Source organism: Notolepis coatsorum, assembly GCF_963971535.1.
Source record: "Notolepis coatsorum genome assembly, chromosome: 4".
Classification (NCBI taxonomy): domain Eukaryota; kingdom Metazoa; phylum Chordata; class Actinopteri; order Aulopiformes; family Paralepididae; genus Notolepis; species Notolepis coatsorum.
This window is the reverse complement of record NC_140168.1, coordinates 78,303,066-78,316,815: the sequence shown is the minus strand read 5'-3', so window position 1 is coordinate 78,316,815 and position 13,750 is coordinate 78,303,066. Positions and strand designations below refer to the sequence as shown.

Genomic DNA, 13,750 nt, shown 5'->3' with positions numbered 1-13,750 from the left:
TACCTTCCCTGCAAAGAATACAGAAAGCATCTCTGTATTAACCTGTCAAAATGTCATTCCAGTCATCTAGTCATTTGGGTTAGCTAGAAGAAGAACACCTCTGCCGCCCTTTAGGAGACTAAAAGACTAGAGAGAGAGAGAGGGAGATAGATAGAGAGAGAGGGAGGTAGATAGTTTTACTCAATATCGTGATCAAGATGTTGTTACACGAATGTCAATGTAAATTATTAACTTTGTTGTAACTTTTACAACAAAATAGGTTAAGAGAAAACAGATCAAGCAAGCAAGATATCTGCACTGTGAAGCACATTTGTGATTCACATTCATGTTCTATAAACGAGACTACATAGTTCTAGTAGTACCCTCGACAAAAAGACACTGACTGACTGCTGCTGTGACCTCACGGTCACCCTTCCCCTGAACTGTGAACACTAAAGTAACTTTAGCTGCTGCTGTGACCCATTGTCACCCCTATATTTATAAACACTACTGGATCCTACTGTGAATGGAACGTGCAATAATTGTTAATGTTACTCACTTGTGCCTTGTACATATCTTCCAATTTTCTTTTAAAGATCCCCTTGTTTTTTAGCATTGCTTGTATTTATGTTGCTCATTTGCTAGTTAAGAACAGTGTGATCTGTGTGATTTTGTGTGAAGGGCGGACTAGCAAAATAAGATTTTCACTGTATGGCAAAAGTTAAATGTCTGTTTAACTGTGCACATGACAATAACTGTGCACATGACAATAAACAATCTTGAATCTATCACGTGTTTCCTGTTTGCAGATAAGATTTCACACTGCTGGTCATGCCAGACCGGAAGGGGTTGCAGTTCCACTGATGGGGGGGAGGGGTTTCTCTCCCCAACTCGGAGACTTAAAAGAACACGACAACATTTTGGGAAATTCATCTTCTTCACCGTTGATGTTGGCAGTCCTGACACTGACTGCAAACACTTGAAAGCATATAGGTGGGGAAGTCAAAACATTTGGCGTGAAGTACAGATACAGTGACCACACACTGAACTTCTTATGAACACTACCTGGTGAAGAAGATTGAGATTTTTAGGGGTAAGATCACTGTCTGTATTGATGAAGCCTCTAGAATAGTAATTGTTATTGAAGACCACGGGTCAGATCAGCAGTTTTCATTGTGTAAAGTCTGTAAAGTCATAAAATGGTTTTCAGACCAGGAATCCTGTTTGAACACATTGCATGAAAACAGGTCCGGAGCCACGTATTGTTCCGTGAGCTTCTTTCCAAGAAGGAAGTCATTCAAGTCGGTACATCACTGTAGTTTGAAATGGCTACAAAACACACTGTAGTTTGACATCATGGATACAACCGACTAGTTTAACACAGATAAAAAAGGCTATGTCAAGTCTGAGAACTGTGCTTTAGCAAAAGTGGGAACTCTGTTACTTAAAGAATAACTATGTTTTTACTATTTTTTACCTTAGACCCTATTTGTGGTCTGTCTACCATAGAGACCATTATTTAATTGACCAGTCCAGTATTGAGCTAGCTACAATTGCCCTGCAGGCTCTCACTGGGCTACAGTAAAGACGACTTTAAACTGTTAAACGGTCATCCAGAACTATTTTATTGCACTGTAAAAAAAAACTGATTATATATGTCTGCACTTTTTATGTGCTCATTTTATGTCTATTCTATTCTACTATTTTATTGCACTGCACTATTGCACTATTTTACTCCTTTACTTAGATCCTAATGTGAAAAACTGTGATTTTATATGTCTGCACTTTGAGCTGCAGTTTCTGTATGAAAGGTGCTACAGTATACAAATAAAGTTTTTTATTATTATTATTATTATTATTATTATTATTATTACAATAGCAGACAATGGGCAATCAAAAATTTGCTTTTCCGAGACGGGATGCTCAGGGTGTATTCTTACTGGTCTCGGTTTGCTCTCCAGTGAAATGTATCACAATCTGAACATGTTTCTGTGCGTTGTGGCCAGCCCCTCTCTACAACTAGCTAGAGTGCAGACGTTTACAGATCCAGATTCCTTTACCGTCACGTCATTCAGCACCTTACAGCTAAAACATTTTTTTAATTGAAATTAACTTTGTTGTGGTTCCTCGACCATAGCAGTATCCAATATAATATAAATAACCTAAAATAAAAATAGCATAGAATAAAATAAAATAAAACAACAGCAAGATGACTATATACAGTTCTAAAATAAAGTGTGTAGTGCAGATAACAGGATGTAGATATTATACTACGGTATATACATTTAAAATAACAAAATGGCTATGTACAGTTCCAAAGAAAAATGTACTTTATGTGATGTGCAATGTGCAATAATTAGCAGTGGGTAAAAATGCAATGTACAATACAGTTTAGCAGAAGCAACGGGGGGGGGGGGTATAGCAGGGGGGAGAGGAGGGTGCATGCATACTACAGTGCATAGTATGGTCGGCAAAATAGTTCAGGTTCATTTTTGCTATACATTTTTGACAAAGATAATGGAGGAGGGATATTTTATAGTTGAACAAACCTTATTATAGTATACAACTATACACATAATACTTGCTTATAAAACTGCATGGCTTGGGTCTCAATCTGCATGGGACTAGCATATATTAGCCTGGCTGTAAAAATGAGACATGTCCCTTCCAGTGAGCCCATTCTCATTCAGATATCTTGAGTTGAGAGGTCAAGAGCCCTCTGAAAATGGCCTTCAGTCCCGGCATAGGGTGCCTGAAGAAGAGGTAGTCTGGCAGTCCCTGTGGGGCTCCAGTGCTGTGTCTTGAAATTATGGGTTCCCAGCCTGACAGTCGGTGGTCGGTTTGTCAGAAAATCCTTGCATTTGCATATGTGTTGACCGTCACCCGGGTCGAGCAGGTTGATCACCATCCTACTGGAGATGATGGTATTGAACGCAGAGCTGTTGTGACGTACTGTATGTCCCCGGGTGTTCCAAATGGGTCAGTGCAGCATGGAGAGATGTGTTAATGGCATTGCCAGACCTCAAGGCTGTCCCGGTCCCGCAGCCGGAGCTTAACCCTCGTCATTGTTTGGTTTGCCGTTTGGAAAGCATCTGATGCGTTTCAACTGTAACCATATCAATACAGTTCTGTATATTATAAAACAGGACAGTGGACATATAGACTTCTATGTCTTGTTGTGAAAATAAATCCCAGTGAGTTTTGCTCAAAACCATCCTGAGGTTGAGTGGAAGCCCCCTCAGGCCAAGGCTTTGTTTTGCTGATTAGAGGTCTGTAAGCCGGGGTGAGATGATAGGTGGTCGGACTGACCCAAGTGGGGGAGGACATTTTGAATATGTGGAGAAAACTCTTCATATGAACATTACTGGTTGGTTAGCTTTCTTTGCTATTCTACTGGCTGTACCTGGGTGATACTAGTGTTCATTCTATGGGTATACCTGTACAACGTGAAAAACAAACGCAAGTGACCCAGGTGTTGGCAGACCTGCAGCCCTGCCCTGAAACCCCTCCTCATCTGGAAGGACCTGTGGAGGAACTCCTTTGTTTGTCCCAACAACCCCCCTCACAACTAGATGACATCCCACCCCTCTCTACTCTAAACTCACTGTGCCCTTCTCCCCCTCAGTGTCTCCTAACTGGCCAGGATGAGAGCACTCCTCTTAGCCAAATCTCATTTAACCTACATGTACTTTGTACTATATGTTTCAATATTAAACCTTTATTAATCATGAAAATCTATCACTCGATTCTCAGAGACAGACTTGGTAACATTGGTGTTAACCACGATTCCTTAACCTGGTTCTACAACTTGTCGCAGCCCTTATCTGTCACTAAAGGTGTACCTCAAGGCTCCCTTCTTGGTCTCACTTTGTTCTTTCATACATAAATAACATTGTTAATATAGTAGAAAAATCTAATATTAACTTGTATGCAGATGACACCGTTTTGTATTCAGTTGGACCTTCTCCTAATGCTGTTCTGCGCTCTCTTCAAGACAGCTTCAATAGTATACAGGCAGCCTTCTCTAGTCTTAAGTTAACCTTGTTTTGAACACATCTAAAACTAAAGTTATGAGGTTTGGGAAAACGTCTGTTAACCCTCCTGGAAACATCACAACAACGAATGACTCAGTTCTGGATACAGTCACCTCTTATAAATACCTCAGTATCTGGTTAGATAATACACTTAAAGTATCTGGTTAGATAATACACTTAAAACTTAAGACTTGTAAAATATTTAGAAAATGGACAAATGGATCCCCCTCACTACTTTTAAAGGGACCCTATCGCAGAGTTGTTTACACACACCCGCAACTGCCACCCAGCCTTTTAACTGACTGTTCTGCTGCATGTATTACATACCTTATAATTTTATTTGGTTGGTTGTTTGATGTGTTTTAATTATTTCCCTTACCTCTGTGATGTATGTATCATCTGTCCCTTTTCTATTTTATTTATTTATTTTTACTTTCCCTGTTACCCTTCAGTGTAAATAAGAATTTGTTCTTAATTGACCTGCCTGGTTAAATAAAGGTTAAATAAATAAAATAGGTACATCACTGTGGTCTGAAACTGTGGCTTTTATTATCTCAAGTCTGAGAAATGTGCTCGGCAAAAGTTGGAACTCTGTGTTATTTCTTTCAGAAGTATTTATAAAAGATCTGTCATAACGCAATGTGAAGCGACACATGTTTGGTTACAGCTCCGCTCCCGTCAACGTTAATTTCGTTTAAAAACCTTATTTGAACAATACCAAAAGAGATTAAACCACATCGTATGTATTGATAAGACCTTCTACTAACTATATCAAAAGACATAAAGACTCAACATGGATATTAAGGATAAGAAAAAGGTTGGAAAGAGATTCGGCACAGATACTCCAACGGCGCCTATTTTGACACGGTAAAAAAATACAACAGGCGAGGCAACGGCGGTACCGTTGTTGACTAGCCCCGATGGGGGGACTATAGTGGAGAATATACCGGGACCAACGATGACTGGCCCCGAGAGGGAGACAGCAGTTGACAACACAACGGTAACGACGTGTAAAAATACCGTAAGAGATAAAGCAGGGGAACTTGAGAAGATAATCTCCAACAAACCCATCGGGTCCATCATTGCACCCACAACATCAACTGACACAAGCAGTGCAATTTCACAACCCGACTTCAACTCTCTGACTATCCTGATAAAAGATCAGATACAAGTAGGGAAGGATCAGATGGTAGCTTTCAAATTACACATCGAGGAACTCAAAGATGAATTCAAAGCACACGTCGATGCTAAATTCGAAGAGGTTATGAAAGCAGCCGCTGCACAGGCCGGGCGAATCACGGCAGTGGAGAATACGGTGATAGAAATTACACAGATGGTCCAAGTGAACGAGAAGAACGTCAACGATGGATTAACAGAGTTATCGAAGGAGATAAAACAGGTGGAAGAAGAGTGTCGGAAGAAAAAACAAGAAGTCGAAGAGAAAGCAATGGAGAGGCAGCTCGAGACCCAACGTTACTACAGGCGAAATAATATCCGCATTGTGGGACTAGATGAATCAGTCAATTGCACAGACGACAGCTTTCCAACAGTGTTAGTAGATATTTTAGGTAATAACACCCTTCCCACAGCGCCGACAGTGGACCAATGTTAGAGTCGGTACACGAGGCCAAAGAGGTAACGGTCCGAGAGTTATCATTGTTACCCTGCGTAAGACGGTAATAAGAGACGTCATCATTAGAGCAGCGCGCAATCAAAGGGGGAAACTGAAATATGGTGAAAATTCAATATCTATCTACGAAGATCTATGTAAGGAGGCCATCGCTCAGCGTTTCCCCTACAAGGATGTGATGCAGAGAATGTTTAAGAGTGGTCTCAGGCCAATCCTTAACTACCCGGCACTATTATCGATCTTGGGAAAAGACGGTATTAGGCAGGGTATACGCACGCCTAAAGCCGCCGAAGATTACATGAAGCAACATGGATCTGGTCCCCCCGGGCAGGACGCAACACTGGCTCGAATCAGATAAGCTTACTCATCTCTCTCTTTCTCTTTGTATTTTAGTAATTTTATTAGAATGACTTTACCACGGCTCAACAAAAGTAACAGATGATATGCACGCTGGCAACAATAAGGCACAAGATGTTTAATATGGCTCGTAAGGCATTATATTTACAGTCTTCTGGTCTCTGTGGAGACAATAATCCAACATTGACATTATGAACATTCTGGAACATTCTGGGCTCCTCTCTCGACTGCTCAGGGACACAAAGGAATATCCCGGATAATACTAGAAGGTCATGACCCCTGGGTAGGAAGATCATTCTGGAACATAACAGCAGTGTTTACATATTTACTAGTATTCTACAACCTTCTAGAATATAATGCACCCCTTCAACGAAGGCCTGTAAATTTAACACTAACATCCGGTGTGAATAAGCATAGGATTCAAGGACTGAAGTCTAATTAGGCTTTAATAAGGCTTAAAAAAAAAAAAAAAAAAAATACATTAGCCACAACTAAATGTATAAGCACGACAAGGTTATTCTAATATTTTAAATAATTACTCCACTGATTTAGAGATTTGCACAATGTAGCTCTAAAAGTCTCTGTTTTTCTCTTTTTTCTCTTTACTCAATTTTATTTTCTCTGTTTTTCTCTGATGAGTTTTATTTTAGTTCTCACTCCTTTTTTTATTTTTTATCTTTCATTGTTATTTTTTTTCATTTTAACACTTTGGTTGCCATGGGTTAAATTCATGATATACCATAGGTTGCCGGCTCTATTTGTCTATGGAGAAGTACCCCTTCTTTGCATGGCTATAACTTTTTAAATTCTATTGCTACATTGCCATTATTAGGGCCCATTCAAAGTCCTATATGTATTGTTCATTGTGTAGCAACGTTAAACGTTTTCATTCACATATTCATAGTAAAGTATGGTCTAATGTATAAGTATGTTTTCATCTCTTTCTGCAGCTTTCTCCAGAACGTGATCTATAGCCCCAAATGCATTATATTGATGATGCAATACAGTTTTATGGCAATCAGCGCGATATAAAAAATTCCAACTAGACGTACTTCTAGAAGTTACTACACATCATCTGATGTTGACCGGATGGGCTAGGGGGCGTTTATAATTCGATCGCCATGTAGTGTGTCGAGATCGAGTCCCGGAACCTATAGCGAGTGCCCGGAAGTAATACGGCCGATCAGCACAACCTCCGTAGCACTTCCTGTTAAGCGATTGCGCCGATCGGCCACCAGATGGCACTCCTGAACCGCCAGAGAGCTCAGTGGGTCCTCCTGGTGGATCTCGCAGATTTTTGAAATATTGATATAAGGACGCTGTAAAGCGTCCTCCGGCAACTTGAGCATGGCCGGGAATGACACTTTTAAGCGTTTTCCGGCAGTCAAAGTGTTAAGGTGTTAGTGTTTATCTCCACTCTTTTCCTTTTTTCTGATGTTTCCTACATAAGTTAGTAGAAGGTTCAAATGAATATATTAATGAAGGTATATTTTTCATTTTTCAAACTATTGTTAGTACATTAATGGGAAGGCGCAAGACCAAAAGCGACATTCTATCTAATTAGAATGAAAGTTTTAGATCCTATGGCAATTAGCATAGGAAGAATAGGATTACAAAACTCAATTTGGGTAATCCGGTGGCCTAAGGGAGGGAGTCATACGTGTAGGATGTGTCTATGGGACACAATCCTGTACGACTCTCGGTGGGAGGGGGGGAAAGGGGATTTTTATTTGTATATATGCATGTTTTTAAGCTCTGCTCTCAACGGGACCTCACTAGTTGGATGTATATCTATTGTTGCCTCGCACTCCAGAAGCATTACCAATAACTACACAACAACATGTATAGATTATGGCTAGTTTGAATATAATGATCTGGAACACTGGGGGAATAAATAACCAACACAAACGCAAAAGCGTGCTCACACTGATGAAAAAAGAACAGGTGGACGTTGCTCTGCTAAGCGAAACGCACATTCTAGAGAAAGACATAGATACGTTAGCGGACAACACATATCATAATATTAGTCACTCTTCTTTTGGTACGAGAACTCGAGGTGTAGCCATAGTCGTTAGACGTAAGTTGAATATTGAATTAAAGGGAGTATGGTCTGATGTAGATGGTCGGATAACTATAGCTAAGATTGTACACAAGAACAGGAAAATAGCGTTGGTAGCGGTATACGCCCCAAATTTGTACGAAGTGGGTTTCTTCACTACACTAACCAAAGCAATGTTAGACCTTCCCGATTACTCATTTATAATAGGTGCAGATTTTAATGCCATTTGGAATCCAAGGATGGACAAATTTTACCTCGCCTTTTCCAGCGAACAAAATAATTCATCTAATGCATTAAAGGATTGGTCGAAGATTACAGGTGTAAATGACTTATGGCGATCACTTAATCCCACGACCCGAAAGTACTCTTGTCGATCTGCGAGACATAACACATTATCCAGAATAGATTATGTCTTTGCATCCCCGAGACTATTTGATAACTATGAAGTGGAAATGATACCCAATACACTATCAGATCACTGTTATTTACTCCTAAAAGGAACATTTGGTATACTATCTTCCCGAGCCCCAAGATGGCGATTTAACTCGATGCTGCTTAATAACAAGGAATTCATTACACAACTCAAAGAAGCTCTTACAGTATTCCTACGGGAGAATGCAAACTCGGTGCAAGACCCCAGAATAATATGGATGTCGGTAAAGGGAATGATCAAGGATTTCACTGATAGCTTTTCCTCCAAAATGCGCAAGAATCGATGCACAAAACTGGCTGAACTGGAAACGCTTTACTCAACGTTATTTAATTCTTTACAATACAACAACTCAACTCGACTAGAAAATCAAGTTAAGGTACTAAAAAAAGAGATCAATGCCATATACAGACAACAATCGGAAATACAAATACGTAGCACAAGACAACAGCAGTACTCCCAAGGTTCTAAACCTAGTCACCTATTAGCCATGCGATTAAGAATTAATGCAAAATGTGCAGATATAACTACCATTAGAGCACAACAAGTACTTGAAACAGACCCTGAAAAAATAAACGTGACATTCAAAGAATTCTACTCCAACTTATATAAATCAGAAACGACCTTCGATCAAAACAAAATGGACACATATCTTAATCAAATTATTCTCCCTAAACTTTCAGAGGATGACGCTAAACAGTTAGAAACACCGATCACACTAGAGGAACTCAAGAAGGCCATATCCGAAATGCAAAGTGGTAAGGCTCCTGGGAGACGGTATCCCACCAGAAATGTACCTCTCTTGTTGGGACATAATTGGACCCTTATTACTAAATATGATCTTATACTCAGTCAAGGAGGGGAACTTCCATAAGAACGACAATATTGCACTCATAACAGTCCTTCTCAAAAAAGACAAAGACCCCACCGAGTGCGGTAGTTACAGACCCTTAAGCCTCCTCGGAACCGATATCAAACTGTACTCTAAGGTATTAGCCATCAGATTACAAAAGCATATGACGTCTTTAGTTCATCCGGACCAAACTGGCTTCATAAGAGGCCGCCTGATCACTGATAACATAAGACGAATACTGCACGTACTAGATGCCGACAAGGACGACACCATACCTAAGGCGATGCTGTCCCTGGATGCAATGAAAGCTTTTGACAGGCTGGAATGGTCGCATCTATGGGCAGTATTAGAGAAGATGGGGTTAGGTAAAGGTTTCATTGATATGATTAAAGTAGTATACAAAGACCCATCGGCCATGATTACAACAGGTATAATCACCTCCGGAATCTTTCCGGTATCACGCTCAGCTAGACAGGGTTGCCCTCTTAGTCCCGGACTATTCGATCTATCATTAGAACCTTTAGCACAATATATAAGACAATCCCAATCCATTGAACCAATCGTAATCAAGGGCACACAACATAAAATTAGTTTATATGCGGACGACGTAATACTGTTCATGCAAAACCCCAACACCACACTGCCTCATCTGCTCAAGTTGATTGAGAACTTTGGAGATTTATCGGGATTCAAGATAAATTGGCCGAAGTCGGCTTTCCTTCCACTTAACGCCCCTGCAAAAAAAGATATAACCCTCCCAGGAGAGATACCTATGGTAAAACATTTTAGATGTTTGGGAGTGGAAATATTCCCCACCATAAGACAAACGGTGAAGCACAATTACACAAAAATCCAAAACAAAATCAAAGACGACCTTGATAGGTGGGCAAAACTTAAAAACTCAGTACAGGCACGGATATCAATAGTTAAGATGGACGTACTACCCAGGGTTTCCGTTAGAAAAAATTGTTGCCGGTCTCCGTGACCTGCAAGATTTCAACTACCGGACAAATGAGATTAATTCCGGTCATAGTTTATTGAGCTTTAAAACAATTAATAGGCAGGCTATATAAAGAATGTCATCCTCAAGGCATGTAGATTTATAATATTATTACTTAAAACTAGGCTACTTTTGCGTATACAGTCATTAATATATTCCAAATAAAATAAGTCCCTCGATACTCCGTCTCCGTGCTGCTGCTGACTTGAAATAAAATAGACCGCGTATGTGGCAGTGACACTAAACAGCAGTCTGTTATAATCACATTTTTATGAGCTAACGAATTCCGTTATATTGGACATTTGTATTAATTATATCAAGCGAAGAACTGAGAAAGCAGAGAGACTGCAACATTATCGTGGTTTGCGTGACTACTCTCTCCACCTCAATGTCACGCGGTCGAAAAGGGCGCTTGTCTATTGGACAGTGGAAATGTGTGTGTGGCTGCGATCCTGTGTGTGCGCGCGCGCGTGTGTGTGTGTCTGTGTGTGTACTGCGGAGCCCAGATCAGCGGAGCCGAGTTTTGACATGGCATTGATCCATTGTTCTATTGAAGCACAACATTACCACCATCATCTCGCTAAACAACTTGTAGACCACGGTGTTTTTATGAGTGCCCACAAGTAGCCGTTTTAATAATATAATAAGCCGCGCGCCTCGGTAATAATAATAAGCCGCGTTTTTTCTTCCTTCTTCCCAAGATGCACAGACATAGATAGATAGATAGATAGATAGATAGAGAGATAGATAGAGAGATAGAGAGATTAGATGCAGTGTGCTTGTTTTGCAGTGAGTGCTGCGAGCAGTGGTAATAATAATCACTTCCTATATTTGGTTCGCGTTTGGTCCGATGAAGCGAACCGAGACCTACGTTTTTAAAGCTCTCGCTGACAACGTCGTTGTCATTATTAGAAGCAACGAGGAAACAAATGTAATGATCGTTACGTTCATCGCATAGGCTATTTAATTTTAGCCTATTTTAATACAATTCAAATAATCAAATTGTGCTTAGACTCAGGGAATTATTTTCACCGGACATTAAGACCGGAGAAATTAAATATGTCGGACTTCAAGAGATTTTGCCGGACAAATACCGGTAATTACCGGCTAACGGAAACGCTGGTACTACCTAGAATCAACTTCTTCAGCTCAATGCTACCGTTACCCCCTCCAGAGGGTTACTGGAAAAAATTACACTCCTCCACATACAAATTTATTTGGAATAACAAACCACCACGTATAAAAAGATCCACCGCACAGAGAAATAAAGCAGACGGTGGCATGGCATTTCCAGATTTTTTCCACTATTTTAAGGCGTACACATTAAGACCATTGACAACATGGTTTGATCCCCAAGCATTAGTATCCTGGAGAAAATTAGAAGAAAACATAGTAGCCCCACATAGACTGAAGGACATAGCATACACTAAACTATCAATCAAGCATTGCGAACGGAAATTTGGCCCCATAATTACTCATGCGATCCGGATATGGCGTGAAACACAAAAAAAATATCCTAACCCACATAAATGGCACAATCATACTCCCTTATTCAATAACAATGCACTCTTGATTGGAAAACGACCTATAAGATTCCCTATATGGGAAAAGCAAGGCATACTCATTAGGGGATGTTTTTAACAAACAGGGTTTCTGTAATTATGAAGAAATACGGAAAAAAAATTATCACCAAATCCACACATCTTTTTTACTTACAGTTATTGTTATGTTTGAAGACTCAAGGTGTTCCATTAACGAAACCAATTCAACACCACAGATACCACAAATTCTTCTATGAAAGAGAGACATCAAGAGGTTTTGTTTCAGATTTTTATCATCAATTACTAACGTCCTCATATGAAACCCTCCACCTAGACTCCGTCTGGAGGAGGGATATACCAGACCTGGAAAGTGATTTTGATTGGCAAGAAGCCTGGGCAAATGTTCGACTCACATCAAGGAACCCGGACCATCAACAAATCAATCTTAACTATATTCACAGGACATACTTGACTCCTATAAGACTGAAAAAAATGGGTCTTATACAAGACTCCAAATGCTCCTTATGTACAAATGGGGACGAGGGGACATTTATGCACATGTACTGGGACTGCCCACCAGTTAAGATATTCTGGAAAGAGGTGACCCAGCAATTATCAAATCTCTTAACTTGGAATATACCTGTACACCCCTCTGTATTACTGCTGAATGATGTTTTTGAGTGTGCAGTACATCCACAGCTAAAGAGTTTGTTTTTATCGAGTATCACAGTGGCTAAAAAGCTGATAGCATCACGATGGTTCCAACCAGAAAAAATTTGCCGAAAGGTCTGGATTATTACATATCTCGATGTGATCTATCAAGAAATATCTACAGCAAGAATTTTGGGTCTCAATGAATCCAAAATGACATTGTGGTTAGAAGTGGTGGAGAAAATAAAAGCTAGCATATAATGGTAATGTCTGGTTAGGAGCGAGGGAAAATGGATGGATTATCCAATGGGGGGTCCGGGAGGGGGGGGTACGAGCTGGAGCATATGTGCAGGGCCGCCTGGGAGAAATGCGAGGCCCTGTGCGAGATTTAACGCGACCCCCCCCCCCCCCCCCCCCCCCCCCCAAAAGGTTAAAAAAAAAAAAAGTCAACAAACAAACAGTCAACATATTCTTAAATAATAGCGCTGCCCGAGGCGGGGCATGATACAGTCAACATATAGCAAAAGAGAGAGCGAGAGAGAGCTCCCGTTCTACAGTCAATATACAGTGTACAGAGAGAGAGAGAGAGAGACACATTGGAAAGAAATTGAAATGCTATTTGGCCCTAAACAGAGAGTACACAGTGGCAGAATACCTGAGCACTGTGACTGAAGATCCTTGAGCACAGCCTAGCCATCGAGAAAGGCCGCCATAGGCAGACTGTGTGTGTTAGAAAGAGAGAGAGAGAGAGAGAGAGAGAGAGAGAGAGAGAGAACATGTGTGTTTGTCATGTGTGTGTGTGTTAGAGAGAGATTAGAGCATGTATGAGAGATTCAAAAGGACAAAGATCAACACTTAAATCCAAGAGAGAGAGAGAGAGAGAGAGAGAGAGAGACACATTGGAAAGAAATTGAAATGCTATTTGGCCCTAAACAGAGAGTACACAGTGGCAGAATACCTGAGCACTGTGACTGAAGATCCTTGAGCACAGCCCATCGAGAAAGGCCGCCATAGGCAGACTGTGTGTGTTAGAAAGAGAGAGAGAGAGAGAGAGAACATGTGTGTTTGTCATGTGTGTGTGTGTTAGAGAGAGACTAGAGCATGTATGAGAGATCCAAAAGGACAAAGATCAACACTTAAATCCAACAAGAAGAAGAGGGTCTATACCAGAGAAACCAAAGCAGCAAGGAGCCAATGGCCGACATCAGCTAAATAG

General features: G+C 40.5%; 1 protein-coding gene across 1 annotated transcript in view; it reads right to left on the bottom strand.

Annotated features, from left to right (window-relative positions):
* The window catches only part of gon4la (gon-4 like a), a 208,609-nt gene that overhangs the window by 102,917 nt on the left and 91,942 nt on the right, over positions 1 to 13,750 (bottom strand). The gene's annotated exons all lie outside the window — the stretch shown is intronic.